The 20,703-nt window shown below is 44.0% G+C and overlaps 1 protein-coding gene across 3 annotated transcripts in view; it reads left to right on the top strand.

Moving 5' to 3' along the window:
* The window catches only part of LOC126353821 (potassium voltage-gated channel subfamily KQT member 1-like), a 2,608,463-nt gene that overhangs the window by 1,351,826 nt on the left and 1,235,934 nt on the right, over window positions 1-20,703 (top strand). The gene's annotated exons all lie outside the window — the stretch shown is intronic.

The raw sequence follows: 20,703 nt of genomic DNA, 5'->3' as shown, positions 1-20,703 counted from the left end.
GCTCCGTTTTCAATGACCTCGTTGTCGAGGGGACGTTAAACACTAATCTCCTCCTCCGATGATATTCTGATTCACCATGATCCAAGCCCGAACCTTTCTGGATGTACATAAGGGCGATTTGTCATTTGGAAACTATATAATATAAGTAAGCGTACAGTGTGCGTGCCGCTAAAACTCAGAAACGAGTCCCGGCACGATCAAGGGTGTCGTACGTTGAGGTATCCCTCTATCCAACACCCATCAAGAAGTTTCCCGTTTTCATCTGTAGGGCGTGCTTTTTAAGAAATAAGGGCTGCGAAGCTTCGCCCTCTAGAAATTTCTAGAACATTCCAGAACATTTGAGAGTATTCGAGAACATTCCAAAACATTCAAGGGCATCTCACAACATTACAGAATGTTTTGGAATATTCCTCAATGATTCGGGGTGTTTTGGAATGTTTTCGAATAGTGTGGAACATTCGGAATCGTTCCAGAATGTTCGGGAACATTTCGAAGTATCCCTGATCATTGTGGAACATTCCAGGACACTGTCGAATGCTGTGAAAAATTCTGAAACATTGTGGACTATTCGAAGCCTCTTCGAAAAATTAGTGCAGTGAGTAAATAAAAACAAACAGTGAAGTGAAATTAATCAAAGTGATACAGCGACTGAATATTAATCGAAAATGAAGTGCGAAAAGAGTGTAAATAGTACTTAGTGTATTTTTTAATAAAAAGTTTATTTGATATATATTTTAGACAATACCCAAACGTAAAAGACAAGGAACCTCGCCAGTTCTGAAGCAGAACGGTGGAAACAAAAAGAACAGTGAAAAAGCGAAAAAGACGAAGAGAGCGATAATGGGCACCATGAGAAGCAGAGAAATCGAAAAACAACGAAATGAATAGACTGAAGAATCAAGAACTGCCACAAAATCCAATAAAGACTGAGAACGCAAGCTTGCAACGAAAATATCACTCTACGAGAAGCGCGAACGAGAACAAGTAAATAGTACACTCTAACTAATAAAGCATTGCACTATGACCCGACGAAAAAGGATAACAAACAGAAATAAGTCGTAATGAGGAAAATGGATAATATCTGCCAGTTTTGTGACGTAAAAAAATTCAGTAGTGTAGCTCCAGGATTCTGTTGCATGGATGAAAAAAAAAAATCGATTACCAGAACAAGGCCAGACGTTGCGTGTCGCGCCCGCAAACGCGCAGCAACGCCGAGTTTCTTCTTTAGTTACTTGTAAAAATATGTCTCCGGCTTTTGCCAGCTTTCAGTACCTATAACTATTTGTACTTCGGTACTTCCTACTATGGCCTGGATTTCTGGTACTTCCCCAACACAGCCACGACAGTTTAATACTATAATACGTATGGTTCCTAGGTCTACCTTCATCCTGTGTTTTACCTGCACTCTTTGAGTGTGAACCCATTTTGTTCTTTACGGAGACCCTCTAAATTAAAAAACCAACCAATCCAACAACACAGCCCGCTCTCTCTTTACAAGCATAACCACTTTCTGTGCGTAGTGGACTCATGACATATTAAGCGGACCCCAGTCGAAGAATCTGCAGCCCACACGGCTCTGTACCAAAGGTCAATCGGTTCTGTCGAAGATGCTGCAGATGATGAGATCTGTCTTAATCTCGCAAACAAGACTGGCAGTTTTAACCAGCTCGGACAGCCGCCGGAAACCAGAGAATCTCTGTCGATCCAGAGTAGCACACATCACTATAACCGACAATTGTCATGACCTACAGTCAGCTCCACCTGTTTTCTTCATGTCATTGGGAAGGACACGTTCCTCTGCTGTAATTTCTCCCCTGGTATGCACATTGAGTGCAAACTGGACTTCTTCCCGCCTCTGGTAGCCATGTCCCTAAGAGGCCCTATTGCACGCCTAGCAATGGAGCTGCCAACTGTTTGTAACTACAGACTATGTGACTATCTAAATCTTAAAGGTTGTGAGATTTCCTCTGAAACGAGGCAAGTGACTACATTTAGCTCCGAACCGTTATCATCCACAGATAGCGCCTAACATTTTTCAGATGGACCAGAGTGATCTTTCGATTGCCACCGCAGAATATCTACTTCTGTCTAATACACGTAGAAATGATCTCCAATTCGACCACAGGTGATGTGTCAACCTCAGTGGTGGCAGTAACTGGTGCAATCACAGTAATGGATGACCGTTAGGAAATGCTGGAGGTCCCTTGTATCCCCAGAGTAATGAACACTGATAACACCTCATGCTCAGAGACCGAAACCAGCACCGCATGGAGCTGTGAAAGGTCACCAATTTAGACTGAACCTGAACACAGCACTCACAGTCTCTGTCCATACTACACAGTTATTAAAATGTTAGGCTGCGGCTTGTAGAGCCACGAACACGCAAGAAATTTAATAAAACTAAACTACTAAGATCACATGTAACTTGAAATTAGTACTTCCTGCTTCGAGTTTGTAAAAATAATTCACAAACGAATGATGTACTTGCCTTTGCTACTGCAAGAACTACCATAAAGTAGACACAAAAAAGATTAACAAGACGTATAAATAAGGGTGCAGATGACAGTACAGGTGTGACTGTAAGTGGATAATTATTACTCTCGTTACAATGAAATTATGTAAAATATATCGGAAACTGCAATTACAGCCTCACAGAATGTTCGTAACTTATGAATAAGGTACTAGTTACAAAAGACATATTATCATTGAACATCTAAACGAACTTGAGGAACCAGACTAACGGTTCCCATTGTACGTTGTTAATAATATTACAAGTAAGCTGTGCTAAACTTACAACAGTTATATACAATGGAAGAGTACACATGTCAGTGGTTACACAAAGCTATAGCTTCAATACTTAAATTGATACGGTGTGTGTTTTTTTCGGACACGTGCGAAAGAACAGACACCATTGATGACATGCACCAGCCTAGAACGAATTTAGAATTATACATTAATACCTTCAACTGCTGACGGGTGTTGATACATATCAACGGGTAAGCGTGAAAATGTGTGCCCCGACAGGGACTCAAGCCCGGAATCTCCTCCTCTCATGGCAGATGCTCTATCCATGTCCGAAAAGTACAGGCACCATATCCATATAAGTATATAGTTTTGGCAATACCGGCCATGACCTCCTTCTTCCGTGCGGATGCACACATACTACCCGTACTCTTGCGGGACTTGGTAAGAATGTCTTCCACGAGTAAGGAATGCGTTGGGTAGGGACACTACGAATGTAGTGTGTAGACATACAAGGTGAGACTGTGGGTCTCGCGGGAGGCGTGCGCGAGATAGTCCTTGCAGTCGCAGTATCCTCTGTGCCCTCGGTGGCTTTCTGCCATGTAAGCAGGAGATCCTGGGTTCGAGCCCCTGTCGGGGCACACATTTTCACCTGTCCCCGTTGATATATATCAACACCCGTAGCTTCAATAGGTTGATGAATCCATTGTTGACTAATCCTGCAATCGATTGTGAAATAATTAGCTACAATGTAAAGAAAACAGTAATTGTTATGACACAAAATCTTCGTGGCTACAAAATGAAAGGAGTTACAGTGAACAATATGTTTGATTTGCACATCTGAAATAACTAAAGTAACTGAACTGGTTAGTCCTTGACGTGTGATATTAACAAACTAAAAGCAAACTTTGTAGTGCTTGCTGCAAATCTGTACAATGAACAAACATATGCCAATTTTTACACATGGTTCCACTGACATTAGACAGATAAAACATGGATAACTTTATACAAATGGTTATGTAGTACTTATGTACACAATAGCAAGAAACAACAAATGTGCTCTCACAGAATAATAGTGAGCAGTGAACAAAAGCCATTACTAAAAATCGCGTTGTCATTAAAAATGTGAAAATGCAAAATCAGAAACTAAATATCTTCAGTTAGGTGTTGGCCACTGAAATTTAGTTGCGTTAAACTTTCAACAATCATTTACGATGAAAGAGGAAATGTCAGTGGTTGCACAAAAGTATACCATCATTAGTTAGGTACACAGTTAGTGAATCATTAAGCAAATGATTATGGCAGTTACGTACAGAAAAGCACCTACTACAGTAACTGCAGCGTTTCTGCATTTGAGTGAACATCCACACACAAGTTATAGCACTAATGAGTAAGATCTACATGATAATGAAAAAACTAGCTCTCTCCATGGACTATGCCGAAAATGTCAAAATCTCGGAATATACACATTTTTCCCAGTTCCATGTATGTTGTGCCTTGCAGCAAATATGGTACTGAGATAAAACTATGGACATTCAAAAGTGCTGCTTAGCCCGTAATTTCCTTCTATAATGATAGTATGCATCTGCGTGTGTGTGTGTGTGTGTGTGTGTGTGTGTGTGTGTGTGTGTGTGTGTGTGTGTGTGTGTGTGTGTGTGGTACTTTAGATGTGTAAGTGCGTAAAATTACAGCCTTATTTCAATTTTTAAATGCTGTGTGTGCTCATGTAAGCCGATAGGTGCAGTATTTGACACAAACTGTTTTCTCGTATTTCTGGGCAGATAGTGTAGGTCGTTTGGATACATTTGAATGTGGTAGTTACACATTGCTGTACCTGTTTAGTGGTCTGCAAATTACCCAAGTGTGATTTGCTGTTTCATGGTAAAATACTGCACTGTAATTGGATGATAGGCTCATTTCTTAATGCCACATTGGGATGAGATGTCATAGAAGAGAAGGGCGTGGCTTGTCATATGATAAGAGTTGACTCAGCTTGTGCCGTCACGCATCTCTATGTAGTCAACTTAGAGTGTAAAGACCTATGACTTGCCCCTCAGCCTACTATCATTCAGCGAAACCCTCGTTTAGATATCTCAAGTCGTTCCGAAATAAAAGGGATGCAAGTTTCAGGTGGTTCTCCCTCTCTGTTTAGAGGTGCGAACCCTCTTTTGACCTTTCATAATGTCTACTGGAAGATATTGGCACTGGTATGTAACCAAAGTAGTATGATTCACATTGTCACTTCTGCAATCCCAATTTTCACCCTGATATTGCCTACTTTCTTTACCTTGAACCTATATGAGCCTTCCGCTTTTTATGTGAGAGACAGATGTTAATTCCTGTGCTTTGAAGTCAAAATTTAAAATACACTACTGGCCATTAACATTGCTACAACACGAAGATAACGTCCTACAGACGCGAAATTTAACCGACAGGAAGAAGATGCTGTGATATGCAAATGATTAGCTTTTCAGAGCTTCCACAGAAGGTTGGCGCCCGTGGCGACACCTACAAGGTGATGACATGAGGAAAGTTTCTAAGCGATTTCTCATACACAAACAGCAGTTGACCGGCGTTGCATGGTGAAACGTTGTTGCGATGCCTCGTGTAAGGAGGAGAAATGCGTACCATCGCGTTTCCGAGATTGATAAAGGTCGGATTGTAGCCTATCGCGATTGCGGTTTATCGTACCGCAACATTGCTGCTCGTGTTCGACAAGATCCAATGACTGTTAGCATAATATGGAATCGTTGGGTTCAGGAGAGTAATACGGAACGCCGTGCTGGATCCCATCAGCCTCGTATCACTAGCAGTCGAGATGACAGGCATCTTATCCGCATGGCTGTAAAGGATCGTGCAGCCACGTCTCGATCCCTGAGTCACAGATGGGGACGTTTGCGAGACAAAAACCAACTGCACGAACACTTCGACGACGTTTGCCGCAGCGTGTCCAGCAGCTCGGAGACCATGGCTTCGGTTACCCTTGACGCTGCATCACAGACAGGAGCGTGTGCGATGGTGTAGTCAAAGACGAACCTGGGTGCACGAATGGCTAAACGTTGTTTTCTCGGATGAATCCAGGTTCTGTTTACAGCATCATGATGGTCGCATGCGTGTTTGGCGACATCGCGGTGAACGCACATTGGAAGCGTGTATTCGTCATCGCCATACTGGCCTATCACCCTGCGTGATGGTGTGGCATGCCATTAGTTACACGTCTGGGCCACCTCTTGTTCTCATTGACGGCACTTTGAACAGTGGACGTTACATTTCAGATGTTACGACCCGTGGCTCTACCCTTCATTCGATCCCTGCGAAACCATACATTTCAGCAGGATAATGCACGACCACATGTTGCAGGACCTATACGGGCCTTTCTGGATACAGAAAATGTTCGACTGCTGCCCTGGCCAGCACATCACATGTCAGTTCTAGTATAATATATTTGTCCAATTAATACCCGTTTGTCATCTGCATTCCTTCTTGGTGTAGCAGTTTTAATGGCTAGTAGTGTAGTTGCAATGCAGAGAAAGAATGATAATATTCAATGGAGCCCGGTGGTAGTTATGTTGCAGGCAGTGTTGTTGCCGGGATCTAAGATACAACTTTCGCTGTGCGGCATTCGCGAGCAAAGTGTGGTGACCACAGGCCTCCCACTTGACAGTGAAGCGGGAAGGGGCAGGTTCGAGGCTTGTTATAGTGCGCTAGGCTGTGCTAGGCTACGCCAGCTGATGCTTGCGGCGGCGCCGGCGCCCTGGGGGACTCTCTCCTCACAGGCGTGGCGGTAATGGTCCTCTGGGACGGCGCTCTGCAAACAGTAATCTGCAGACACCCCTCCCCTGCCCCTCCCACGGGCCCAGCGCGGCGGCTGGCACCGTTGCGGCAGCCCTGCCGAGGATTTTTTAATCTATTCAAGGTGCTTGCTCAAGAATGTCCTTCCGCGCCATCCTATCAGTACGTCGTTAACGTCAAGCTCGCTAACTTCGCTAGGAGGCGGTGAGTGAGAAAGTTTGGAGTAAAATCACGAGAAAGATTAAATGCCAAGAAGGCGTGTCTGATAGATTCCTGTTGAGAAAGAAGGAGAGCGAGAAAGAGAATGGGAGAGTGAGAAAAATATAGACAAAACCTTATAACAAGAATTCAGTAACATTTACTCGGCTATCGAGTAATTGGCGCAGTGCTAAGACAATGAATTCATACTCGGGAGGAGGTGATATCGAAAGCCATTCCAACCATCCTGATTTAGGTTTTTCCTGATTAAATCGCTGAACACAGTTGCCGAGAATGTTTCCTATGAAATGGATTCGACAGGATTCGTTCCTCATCGTTCCCTAATTCGTCTTCGTTATAGAAGGGGCGTTGATCCCTGACATCACTTCATCACAGTGAGAAACGACACAGTCATTGATACTGTAAGTAGGCTCTTTAGCTTTTATATTGGTAACGCCACGTAGCGCTCTGTATGAAAATCACTGGATGTGTTGTGTGCAGATAGTGGCTGGTTGGCACTGTTGGAACATTCGCTATTATAGTGTTGGCCATTTGAATGTGAGCAGCGCGTAGCGTTGCGCAGTTGGAGGTGCCCCGCCAGCAGTGGTGGATGTGGGGAGAGAAATGGCGGAGTTTTGAGAGCGGTTGATCTGGACGTGTGTCCATCAGAGACAGTAAATTTGTAAGACTGGATGTCATGAACTGCTATATATATTATGACTTTTGAACACTATTAAGGTAAATAAATTGTTTGTTCTCTATCAAAATCTTTCATTTTCTAACTATGCCTATCAGTAGTTAGAATCTTTCATTTAGCTGGCATTAGTGGCGCTCGCTGCATTGCATCAGTTCGAGTAACAAAGATTGTTGTGAGGTAAGTGATTTGTGACAGGTATAGGTTAATGTTAGTCAGGGCCATTCTTTTGTAGGGATTATTGAAAGTCAGACTGCGTTGCGCTAAAAATATTGTGTGTCAGTTTAGTGTTGATCAGAATAGGTAAAGAGCGAAATTTCTCAGTACGTTCAGTTCTGCTCAGCTGTTTGAAAATCAAATAATGTAAGTGGTTTATCAGCACAGTAATTCATTAAATTTTTATAAGGGGACGTTTCATAATACCCAATTCGTCGTATTCTGAAGGAGCTAGGAACTCCTCATCACTCATCTTTTACAAGGGTGATTTTTATAAATCTGATGAATTTTCTTTATAGAATATTAAAGAATGCAACGTTTTTGTTGCGTCTTCATGGGTGGTAAGCTTGTATATTACAGGGATCGTATTAAGCCTTTCAATAATGTACAGCTTACACTTCATTGGTATAGGCGTCTGAAACAGTGTGTCGACTGCGATTGAAAATGGAGAAAAATGAGTTTCGTGCAGTTATTAAACATTTTCTGTAGTGTTCTGCCGTCGGCAGGAAGGAACTAACGATCAAGTTTTAACACACTTTATTATAACTAAAACGCCTTCTTGGCGTGCACTAATTTCCAAAAGCAAGTACAACAAAAATCACAACAATTCTTGTGGTGGAAAAAACCAGATACAAGTACAAGATAATGAAAGAAAATAATAACCAAAATACTACTTTACACAATTGCAGATATACAACTTTCTACTGAAGGCTATGGCGGGTTTCTGGGCTAGATAGCATAGGTATTGGCTGGAGCTTTCCTAGCTGTATGTACACACTGCCAGTATGACTCTGGTGGCGTGTTAATAACGCCGATTTGCCTGAGTGCTACACTTAGTCACATTAGTTCCAATTGGTAGATCTCTGTCACATGGCTTTTCACGAAGTAGTTCTGTTGTTTACATCCTTTGGCGATGTTTAGATCTTAGCTCTTGAAGGAAGGTAGGCAGCCCACCTTGCTTTTCTGTTGTGCGAGTCCTCTAACTGGTAAGGAGCCACTACGACAGTCTCATTCGAAGGGCTGGGCTAGCGCACAAATAAAAACAGAGCTGAAGTTCACGCTGACTCTGCACACTGATGGAAGACCATTTACTTTTGGATTAATGACCGTAAACGTGTTCGGACGATCAGCGAAGACAAAGCATGCTACAGCCATCCAATTGAGGTCACCACAAAGGATAATGCATGATGTGGTAATACAAGACAGCGGAATAAAAATTTACGAGATTGCTGAGACAGTAGCCATCTCAACTATGCGACTGCCTAGTATCCTGCTTCGAGAATTGGCTATGAAGGAGCTGTGTGTGTGGTGGGTGTCGTGATTTCCCACAGCGGACCAAACGTGCTTCTGGCACAACATTTCATCACGATGTCTGGCGATGTTTAGAAGTAATCCACAAGAATTTCTGCATCGATTTGTGACTGTTGATGAATCCTGGAACCGTCATAGCACACCAGAGCCGAAACGGCACTCAAAACAACAGACAAATGCTGGTGAAAATGCACGGAAGAAAGCAAAGACCATTCTGTCAGCTGGTAGGGCTAGTGCTTCTGTTTTTTTGCGATTACCAAGGAATAATTATCAAAGATAGCTCAGCAAAGGCAGGACCATAATTGGACCATTTTATATTTCATTGTTGGATCATTTGCAACTTTTATTTGCTGAATAAAGACGAAGCTTAGCACTCAAAAAAGTGCTTGTTCACCAGTATAATGCATAATCCCACATCAGCGATAACAGTGGTGAATATGCATGAACTGGGGTTTGAATAATTTTCTCATCCATGCAGTTCATTAGACTTAGGCCCAAGTTACTTCTACTTGCTCCCTAACTTGATGCTTTCGCTTGCTGGGAAGAAATTTTTGTTAAATGAGGAACTAATAGCTGTAGTCAACGACTATTCTGCAGAGTTTTCCGATGGGATGAAAGAGCTGGAGGATCACTGGACCAAGTATATACCTCTCAGAGTAGACTATGTCAAGAAGCAAGTTGAGTTGTTCACGAAACAAACATTTTTTCTTGCCATTTTAGCCGACTTGAATTACTGGAAGCGAAAGCCACTGTACAGGTGCTGGACAGAAATAAGGAAGCACTGCGAGAAATGCGGGCTTGAACATAAAGGTAGATGCTAGCCAAACCTGCAGGTAGCGCTCCTGTGTTTCACCACGAACGGTACCTTGTAATGCACTCAATGCTTTGGAAGTCTCAGTCGTGGCCATAGTAGTGTTCTATGTGATTTTGAATGCATTATGTCAGAGGCAGGTAAGTTACAACGTGGGAAAATTGTTGGTACTCATACAACGGGTGCTTCCATAAACAATGTAGCTCAAGTATTTAGTGTTTCAAATGGCTCTTTTTCGTAGGTTTATTCCGCACACAGGGAGAGCGGAAGAGCATCGCTCGCTAAGTCACATCGCGGTCGATGGTGTGAGATGAATGGCAGACGGTCGTTGAAGATGATTGTGACGAAATATCTGCGAACGTAACTATAGAACTAAATGTTGCACTCACGAGCCCTGTCAACAACATAACAACACGGAGGGAGCTCCATAAGCAAGATATTGCAGGATGAACTGTAATTTCAGAATCACAAATGGTTCAAATGACTCAGAGCACAATGGGACTTAACATCTGAGGTCATCAGTACCCTAGACTTAGAACTACTTAAACCTAACTAACCTAAGGACAGCACACACATCAATGTTCCGGACAGGATTCGAACCTGCCACCGTAGCAGATGGCTCTGAGCACTATGGAACTTAACATCTGAGGTCATCAGTCCTCTAGAACTTAGAACTACTTCAACCTAATTAACCTAAAGACATCATACATATTCATGCCCGAGGCAGCATTCGAACCTGTGACCGTAGCCGTCGCGCGGTTGCAGTCTGAGGCGCCTAGAACCGCTCGGCCACACCTGCTAGCAGAGGGAAAGTTCAGTTAATGAAAGGACTAGGCAACAACTGTCAATCATAATTGACTTTATTACAATGTAACTCTCTGAGCAAGTTTCATTCCTTGGTACTTATTTTTTTAAAAAAAATACACGCAGAATCATTGCGCTTCCAGACTTGAAGAATATAACCTTTGGTCTTACTGTAACCCGGCGAAAAAAATAATTAATATAGAAATCTCTAAAATAAATTCAAGCTGACAAGTAAACGACTTTACAGTTCACTTATGCAATATTTCACCACAGGATCATTAAACAACAATAAACAAAGTCGTGGTTTTAAATTAAGCCACGACTCACGCAACTGCATATGCATCAAGAGATAATGGTCATAATTGGAGGCGTATACTTAAAGCAGGATTACACAGCTATCATTTCATTACACATGAACTGCCGCTCTTGTTAAGAGCCCTTTTACTCTCCAACAATCAACAGGCCCAGCTCGCCCGTCTCCTCATGCACGTCGCTGTACACACGACAGAGAACACAAAGTAACAAAACAATCAAACAGATGGTGTTCATTCAACAAGCCTGAAAAACATGTTCATACGTGCTTCAGGGAATACAGGCCAGACAATAATTGACAATTTAAACTATGGCCTGGAAAACTTCAAGCAACCAATTGGCCCAGTAAATAAAATAAAAATAAAAATTTAACGACGCATGATAAACCATCAAAACACGGGCATTGCACTACTAAGGAAAACGTTCAGGACTGGTAGCTGGCAATACGCATAGCACAGACTGAAGTAGATGACGAGAATTTCGAATGAGGCAACAAGAGGCAGAAATACATTAAACCACTTTGTTACCACAGTTCATGGCTGAAACTTTTCTCAGAAAAAAAGTAAATAAAAACTATCCGTGTTTCCAATGCTGTCGTGAGCAGAAACAAGGCTGTCCACTCAGAGTCCCGTCAACCACTGAACATCAGAATCACCAACGCCAGTACCAACCTTCTCAGTTCTACGCGTTGCCAGCTGATACTGCCGCCCAGTGCATGCGTGACTCACGCCTCCTAGCGGCTCCGTGTTCACTCTCGCTTTCCGTGCCTCGCTTCAGGCACGCGCTATTCAGTCAAAAATTACACCAGATGGGATCGTTAACCACTAGGTCGATGTGTACACATAGTGGAGAAATCGCAGCTTAGAGAAAATTTTGGATGCTGAGGTCTGGCGCGAAGTCTACGTTCTAACTCGTCCCAGACTCTTTCTGTTTGTTTCAGATAAAGACTCTGCGGAGACCACTCCATTTCAGAAATGTTATCGTCCACAAGACATCAAGTCACACATGCTGCTTACTTCGGCGTGCGATGTCATGCTGATAATCACCGTCACAATACTGTAATAGTGTTCATATGTTTCCGCATTGAGCGTTATCTTTAGAACGATGAGGGAATTATACACTAACCTGAAAAAAACACCCACATACTGTAACACCTCGTCCTCTGCGCTTCTGCTGCCAATATAAATGATGGCAGGAAACGTTTGCCAGGCATGCACCAAACCCAAGCCCTTCTTCGGTTTGCCACAGGGAGCAGTGTGACTCGTAACACCAAATCTCTCGGCCCAGTTATCAACTGCCCAGTAGCATCGCTCTTAACAGTACCTCTAACGCCACTTGGTATTGACTACAGAAACGTCTCGTTTATGAGAATCTGTTCGACCTCTGTACACCTTTCTTTTTAACTCCGTAAGCACACTGTTGGTACCACTTGGAGACCAAGAGTGATTCCTTCCACTCATCTCAGACGAATTTTAACAACCACCATCCACAAAGCCCGACGGTCGCTGTCCGTCAGTACATGAGATGTGCCTGGTCTTGCTGTTGCAGTTCCACCTCACAGTAACACCACAAACAGGCGAATTCTGCTGCTGTAGAAGGGTTGAAATGCCCGTGATGTACTTGTTGCTCAGGTGCCATCCAGCGACTAGTCCGCCTTCGAAGTCATTGAACTCTCCTGACTGACCCACTCTGCTGTTACTGGTTCTCGGCCGACAACACAGTACTCCCCGCCTCCTCTTATATTGGCAGGTACATCTTTAGCGATCAGTTCCACTTTACCTAAGGTATCAGGATCCTTGCGATCAGCTACGCCGTACACTACTGGCCATTAAAATTGCTACACCACGAAGATGAGGTGCTACAGAAGCGACATTTAACCGACAGGAAGCAGATGCTGTGATATGCAAATGATTAGCTTTTCAGAGCTTCCACAGAAGGTTGGCGCAGGTGGCGACACCTACAACGTGCTGACATGAGGACAGTTTCCAACCGATTTCTCATGCACAAACAGCATTTGACCGGCGTTACCTGGTGAAACGTTGTTGTAACGCCTCGTGTAAGGAGGAGAAATCCGTACCATCACTTTTCCGACTTTGATAAAGGTCGGATTGTAGCCTATCGCGATTGCGGTTTATCGTATCGCGACATTGTTGCTCACGTTGGTCGAGATCCAATTACTGTTAGCAGAATATGGATTCGGTGGGTTCAGGAGGGTAATACGGAACGCCGTGCTCGATCCCAATGTCACTAGCAATCGAGATGACAGGCATCTTATCCGCATGGCTGTAAAGGATCGTGCAGCCACGTCTCGATCCCTGAGTCAACGGATGGGGACGTTTGCAGCCCAACAACCATCTGCACGAACAGTTTGACGACGTTTGCCGCAGCATGGTCTATCAACTCGGAGACCATGGCTGCGGTTACCCTTGACGGTTCACCACATACAGGAGCGCCTGCGATGGTGTACTCAACGACGAACCTGGGTGCACGAATGGCAAAACGTCATTTCTTCGGATGAATCCAGGTTCTGTTTACAGCATCGTGATGGTCGCATTCGTGTTTGGCGACATCGCGGTGGACGCACATTCTAAGCGTGTATTCGTCATCGCCATACTGGCATATCACTCGGCGTGACAGTATGGGATGTCATTGGTTACACGTCTCGGTCACCTCCTGTATGCATTGACGGCACTTTGAACAGTGGACGTTACATTTCAGATGTGTTACTACCTGTGGCTCTACCCTTCATTCGATCCCTGTGAAACCCTACATTTCAGCAGGATAATGCACGACCGCACGTTGCAGGTCCTGTGCGGGCCTTTCTGGATACAGAAAATGTTCGACTGCTGCCCTGGTCAGCACTTTCTCTAGATCTCTCACCAATTGAAAACGTCTGGTCAATGGTGGCCGAGCAACTGGCTCGTCACAATAAGCGAGTCACTACTCTTGATGAACTGTGGTATCGTGTTGAAGCTGCATGGTGAACTGTACCTCTACATGCCATCTAAACTCTATTTGAATCAAAGCCCAGGCGTATCAATTCCAGTATTAGGGCCAGAGGCGGTTGTTCTGGGTACTGATTTCTCAGTATCTATGCACCTAAATTGCGTGAAAATGTAATCACATGTCAGTTCTAGTATAATAAATTTGTCTAATGAATACTCGTTTATCAGCTGCATTTCTTTTTGGTGTAGCAATTTTAATGGCCAGTAATGTATATGTACTGCGAAGAGTAACGAGCGTATACCACTTTCTTGGTGCACACCTCAAATTCCTTTCGCATCAGACGATTTGTTACCGTTAACAGTGATGAGTCTGCTGTGCTTGGGAGCCGTTCGGAGTCCTGATTTTTGGCAGTCACAAAGCAGCTACGATATTCCCGAATCTGTGGAACGGTGAGCAACCTCACTGAATGCCTTCCGGTTATCACGAAATTCGCCTTCATCTGGGCACTATTTTCTAAGTACTCTTGGATTTCATGGAGCTAATTTTGACACGGCTTTCGTGATTGGAATTAATATTGCTTCGGATATTTCAGTCTTTCGATCTCCGAAACAGTCATAATTGCGCTGGTAAGAAATGTCTCTCGATTATATAAGAGATTTAAGTCAGCGAAGTAGTCTATAATAAAGTTTTCTGTTAACACACACGAGGTATGCTCGTCTCCCTGTCGCTTTCCGCCCCCAGCACCTCACCGCTCTCCCCCCCCCCCCCCCCCTACCCCCCACCGCCACTCTCACGCTACACCACCAGAAGGGAACGGAACGGGAGTATCCTGTCCATCCACTTGCACGTGTCAGCTCGAGTCATATACTTCACCAAACAAGACGATGTCGTGGGCCCTTGCGTGCCTTGTCCCCTTTATATAAGACCGGTTCGCCCGCTTCAGATCCTTGACACGTGGTCCAGATAAACCCGCTTTCTTTCTGCTGGGGCACACACGTGTCGTTCCGCCGCAGCTTTCATACTGAGATACGCGGTCCCCACATGTTGAGATCAGCGGCTATAAATAAGAGACAACGAATGCTGCATACGATGACTTACTGAGCGTGACATACCTTACTTAAGCGTAATATTTTTTTTTATACATAGAAATAAAAACTATGTTTTTTATCTTTCTTTTTGGTCAGCAAAAGACAACGTGACAATTTCAGTTCTTCATCTTTTTCTCCGATATTCTTAAACTTTTCGCTATGTATCTATTTTTCTTTATTGAGACATCTGCGCTCTTACTGCTTCTGTTCACGCATTCCTAAACCAATAAACCAATACTTTCCATCCGAATGATTATCTTTTTTTTCTCCTGGTAATGGATTTACGTCGTGAATAGCCAATCTTTTTTCGTTATACTTCTTGGATCCGTCTTATTCTTATTTTCAGTACCCAGGGATTCATCATTTGTAAATGCCCAATAACTGTCGGTATTCATTCCCTTATTTTTCCTGCATTTTGATATATTTCGTTATCGCTTCTTAAGTTCCAGGCCTCTTTGTTTCTTAATGCCTAAAAGTTTCGTGCTCTTCCTCTCTGACATCTGTAGTTTGTCTAACTTATAATTTAGTCCAACACATTAACTTACACTGATGCATTCTCGGCACTCTGTAAACATTATTTTTTCAATTCTTGAAATACACACTTTTCCAATATTTTTTGTTATTTCTTATGCCTCTTCCATTTTATGAATGGTTTCATTTACGACAGATATTTCTAACCCATTTTCTTGAGTCATCTGTCCTAGTTACTTCAAATTTTTGCCATATTCTGTGTGCCTGTTTATTTATTACCGTTTTTGCTTCTACATGTACGTAACTACTCTGCAATTCACACTTAAGTGGATGGCGGAAGTTTCATCTAACATCTTCCACAATATTTCTCAGTCTTTCCACTCTCGAAGAGCAAGTGGTAAGAGCGAACACTTAAATTTATCTTTGCAAACTCTGAGTTCTCTTATTTTAATACGATGATCATTTCCCTTTGAAAGATGGCACTGACAAAATATTTTCGGATCCGCAAGAGAAAGTAGGAATTGGAAGTTCGTAAAATGATTCCGCCTCACCGACAAACGCCGTTATTTTAATGAACGCCATCACAACACGCATATCATATTCGTGACAATCTTTGTCCAGTTTCGCGATAATATAAAACCAACTGACGCTCTTTCCACTATTCGATGCCCTCCATCTACCCTATCAAAAGGCGGTCTCTTTAATGCATTTCTTGCATTTTCTAAGAGTTCTGCCAATGAAACTCTGTCTTTCGTTCGCTTTTCTCACATTATCTATGTGATCGTTCCAATTTAAGTTGTTCGTGATTGTTATCGGTAGGTATTAGCTGAGATAACAGTCTTAAGATTTGTAGAATTTATCGTGTAACTGAAATTTGACGGATTCCTTGTGGTTCCGGGGAATGCTTCATGGGATTCCCATATTCGCGTTATTTTATTAGTTCTTAATTTTGGGCAAGTTGTATTTATTTTTCTGCACAAATTGCAATCGATTTAAAAGCAACTGGCGTATTAACAATGGCAAGTTTATTATAGCACTATGCAACCATAACGTAGCCTCAACCCATCATGTAAAGCTACACCGAAACTATCATGTTCGACTGTGAATGATGCACATAAACGATTTACTAAAGAAAGTTAGAACCTCTTTTGGTTCAGTGACAGAAGGAAAAAAATATAATACGCAATTATGACGTTGTTAGTAGCCACGTGGAACGCTTCACAAGGATAATACTAAGAACCGATACGTCGCACAAAATCAGCTGGGGAGCAACCGAATGGACGCGTAGCAAAAAATATGGAGAACTGTAAAGTAATTGTAAAGGATGCCGCAATCATGTCGCTAGAGCGACTACATCTTCGTCTACACCTACACTCCGCAAACCACTTTGCGATGTGTGACGGAGGGTACATTATGTACCACTGTCGCTTCCCTCCTTTCCAGTTCCATTTGCGAATGGTTCGCTGAGAAGAACGATTGGCGGTAAGCCTCCTTGTGGACTTCAATCTCTATAATTTTATCTTCATGGTCTATTCAGGAGATATACGTAGGAGGAAGCAATATATTCACTGAATCCTATAGGAACGTGCGCTCTAGGAACTTTAACAGTAAACCGCAACGTGATGCGGAACGCCTCTCTTGCAGCATCTGCCACAGGAGTTTCTTGATGGTCTCTGTGATGCTTTTGTGCTTACTAAATGAACCTGTAAGAAACGCACTGCTCTTCGCTGGGTCTTATCTGTTTCCTGTATCAATATTTTCTGGAACGGATTCCATGTTGACGAGCAGTATTAAAGTACTGGTAGAGCAAGGGTTTCTTAGGCTACAGCCTTTGTTGATGGACTACTTTTCCTGAAGATTCTTAGAATGAATCTCAGTCTGGCACCTGCGTTTCCTTCGTCCCGCGGTAGGCAGCGTCCATATTGTTTCGGCTCACTGGTGTGTATTCGTTTTGGTGTCGTCCAACGCACAAAGACCATTATGCTCGAATTTCATTTAATTCCCCCATTTTGTTTTCATTTTATCATAGTTGAATGTCAGCCTCCACATCTGTAAGTACTGGCAAATGGAATCGATTTCCTTAACTCTTTCGAAGAATAGTGGGCTAGCAGGCAGTCTTTCACGAAAAAAAAAACGTCAGTTCCATATCTTCAAAACCTTTTCTGTCTAAGCAGAATCTGACAAATTACACTTTGGTTCACATTTTACTATGTCATAATATTCCTTTATTGACTGAAAATAGTTTCACAATAAATGCATTTACTCTCGATGTTCCAAGTTCGGAGCATATCTACAAACAAAATTACAGTAAGTAATGCAACACATTTTTTTCTCTGAAATCGGGTTGGTTTCATTCCATGTTCCAGTATACCATATTATTCGCTACTCTTTTGGCTACAAAACCCTAGTTCTCAACATAATCTTCGTTCAGTGCGACGGCCTTACGCCATCTTACTGGGAGGGTGTCTTTGCTCGTATGGTGCCACTCTACTGGTCGGTGTTTGAGCCAACTTCTCGATGCATCAGTAACCTTACCACCATCTAGGTACTACTTCCAGCAGACTGCGTCCATCATTGGGCCAAACAAATGGAAATCAGAAGGTGCGTAGGCGGCATGGCACCCAACAGCCACAGACATTTGTGTACTCGAACTGGTAGACTCCGTAATGTTACGTTTGTATGATAATTTTAATGGTTATTGAGTGCTGAGTGTTCTTCTATTGTTATTCCCAATATTGTACATACTGTAGCTTTTTTATTTAGTTTTTTGATACACAATTTTTAATTGTGTATAAATTTCGTAATAGGTAATCTCTCCATGTTCCAAAACAGACATTTCTTATGGAAATAAATCATTTGCAGTGCGTTCTGGAGTACCAAATTCTTATGTTGTCAGTTTCAAACTCAGAAGTGCAATTACTTTACAGTTAAATAAAATAATATAAAATTGTTAGCTTTACAATGTGGGGCTGACAATTAATTACCAACTCCAAAAATGGCACCCAACACAGTGCTGCCTTATTGCACTCTACACTGCTGATGGTCAGATGAAGATACGATACCTGGTCCTTCAGAATACGGGCCCAATGTCGTAAGCAGCGCGCCAGTTTTCTGGCTCCCCGGCCCACAAGAGGATGTAGAATTCTTTAAGGGTGCCACGATTCGTGGCAGTGGGGCCGTAATGGAGCTGTGTGGTGAGCACCAGCAAGCAGCAGGCAGCAGGGCCCCACAAAGGAGGGTGCAACCCAACTAATGTAACGTAACGCTGTTAGCGCGGCGCACCGCACTGTTGGGCCCGAGTTAGAGCGCCCACTCACCCCCTCGTTAAGTTCCACGCCGGCCACGTCCTTCCTGCCGGCTACCGTATATTGCGGACTATAGGACGCTACGGACTACAAGACGCGCTTTAATATTTAGGCAATTGTAAAGAAAGCAGCGTTTTGGAGTGTTATGGGACCATTTGCTTTTCACAATATACACTCCTGGAAATTGAAATAAGAACACCGTGAATTCATTGTCCCAGGAAGGGGAAACTTTATTGACACATTCCTGGGGTCAGATACATCACATGATCACACTCACAGAACCACAGGCACATAGACACAGGCAACAGAGCATGCACAATGTCGGCACTAGTATAGTGTATATCCACCTTTCGCAGCAATGCAGGCTGTATTTTCCCATGGAGACGATCGTAGAGATGCTGGATGTAGTCCTGTGGAACGGCTTGCCATGCCATTTCCACCTGGCGCCTCAGTTGGACCAGCGTTCGTGCTGGACGTGCAGACCGCGTGAGACGACGCTTCATCCAGTCCCAAACATGCTCAATGGGGGACAGATCCGGAGATCTTGCTGGCCAGTGTAGTTGACTTACACCTTCTAGAGCACGTTGGGTGGCACGGGATACATGCGGACGTGCATTGTCCTGTTGGAACAGCAAGTTCCCTTGCCGGTCTAGGAATGGTAGAACGATGGTTTCGATGACGGTTTGGATGTACCATGCACTATTCAGTGTCCTCTCGACGATCACCAGAGGTGTACGGCCAATGTAGGAGATCGCTCCCCACACCATGATGCCGGGTGTTGGCCCTGTGTGCCTCGGTCGTATGCAGTCCTGATTGTGGCGCTCACCTGCACGGCGCCAAACACGCATACGACCATCATTGGCACCAAGGCAGAAGCGACTCTCATCGCTGAAGACGACACGTCTCCATTCGTCCCTCCATTCACGCCTGTCGCGACACCACTGGAGGCGGGCTGCACGATGTTGGGGCGTGAGCGGAAGGCGGCCTAACGGTGTGCGGGACCGTAGCCCAGCTTCATGGAGACGGTTGCGAGTGGTCCTCGCCGATACCGCAGGAGCAACAGTGTCCCTAATTTGCTGGGAAGTGGCGGTGCGGTCCCCTACGGCACTGCGTAGGATCCTACGGTCTTGGCGTGCATCCGTGTGTCGCTGCGGTCCGGTCTCAGGTCGACGGGCACGTGCACCTTTCGCCGACCACTGGCGACAACATCGATGTACTGTGGAGACCTCACGCCCCACGTGTTGAGCAATTCGGCGGTACGTCCACCCGGCCTCCCGCATGCCCACTATACACCCTCGCTCAAAGTCCGTCAACTGCATATACGGTTCACGTCCACGCTGTCGGGGCATTCTACCAGTGTTAAAGACTGTGATGGAGCTCCGTATGCCACGGCAAACTGGCTGACACTGGAGGCGGCGGTGCACAAATGCTGCGCAGCTAGCGCCATTCGAAGGCCAACACCGCGGTTCCGGGTGTGTCCGCTATGCCGTGCGTGTTATCATTGCTTGTACATCCCTCTCGCAGTGTCCGGAGCAAGTATGGTGGGTCTGACACACCGGTGTCAATGTGTTCTTTTTTCCATTCCCAGGAGTGTGTATAAATGACCTAGTAGATAGTGTCGGAAGTTCCATGCGGCTTTTCGCGGATGATGCTGTAGTATACAGAGAAGTTGCAGCATTAGAAAATTGCAGCGAAATGCAGAAAGATCTGCAGCGGATAGGCACTTGGTGCAGGGAGTGGCAACTCACCCTTAACATCGATAAATTTAATGTTTTGCGAATATAGTATTAATTGTTGGTAAGGTGGGTGCCAGATTGAGTTTCATTGGAAGAGTCCTTAGAAAATGTAGTCTATCAGCGTAGGAGGTGCCTTACAAAACACTCGTTCTACCTATACTTGATTATTGCGCTTCAGTGGGGGATCCGTAGCAGATCGGGTTGACGGAGGAGATACAGAAGATCCAAAGAAGAGCGGCGCGTTTCGTCACAGGGTTACTTTGTAACCGTGATAGCG

This window comes from Schistocerca gregaria, chromosome 3 (genome assembly GCF_023897955.1).
Source record: "Schistocerca gregaria isolate iqSchGreg1 chromosome 3, iqSchGreg1.2, whole genome shotgun sequence".
Classification (NCBI taxonomy): Eukaryota; Metazoa; Arthropoda; class Insecta; order Orthoptera; family Acrididae; genus Schistocerca; species Schistocerca gregaria.
The sequence above is the reverse complement of the archived record's forward strand: the minus strand, read 5'-3'. Positions and strand labels throughout refer to the sequence as shown.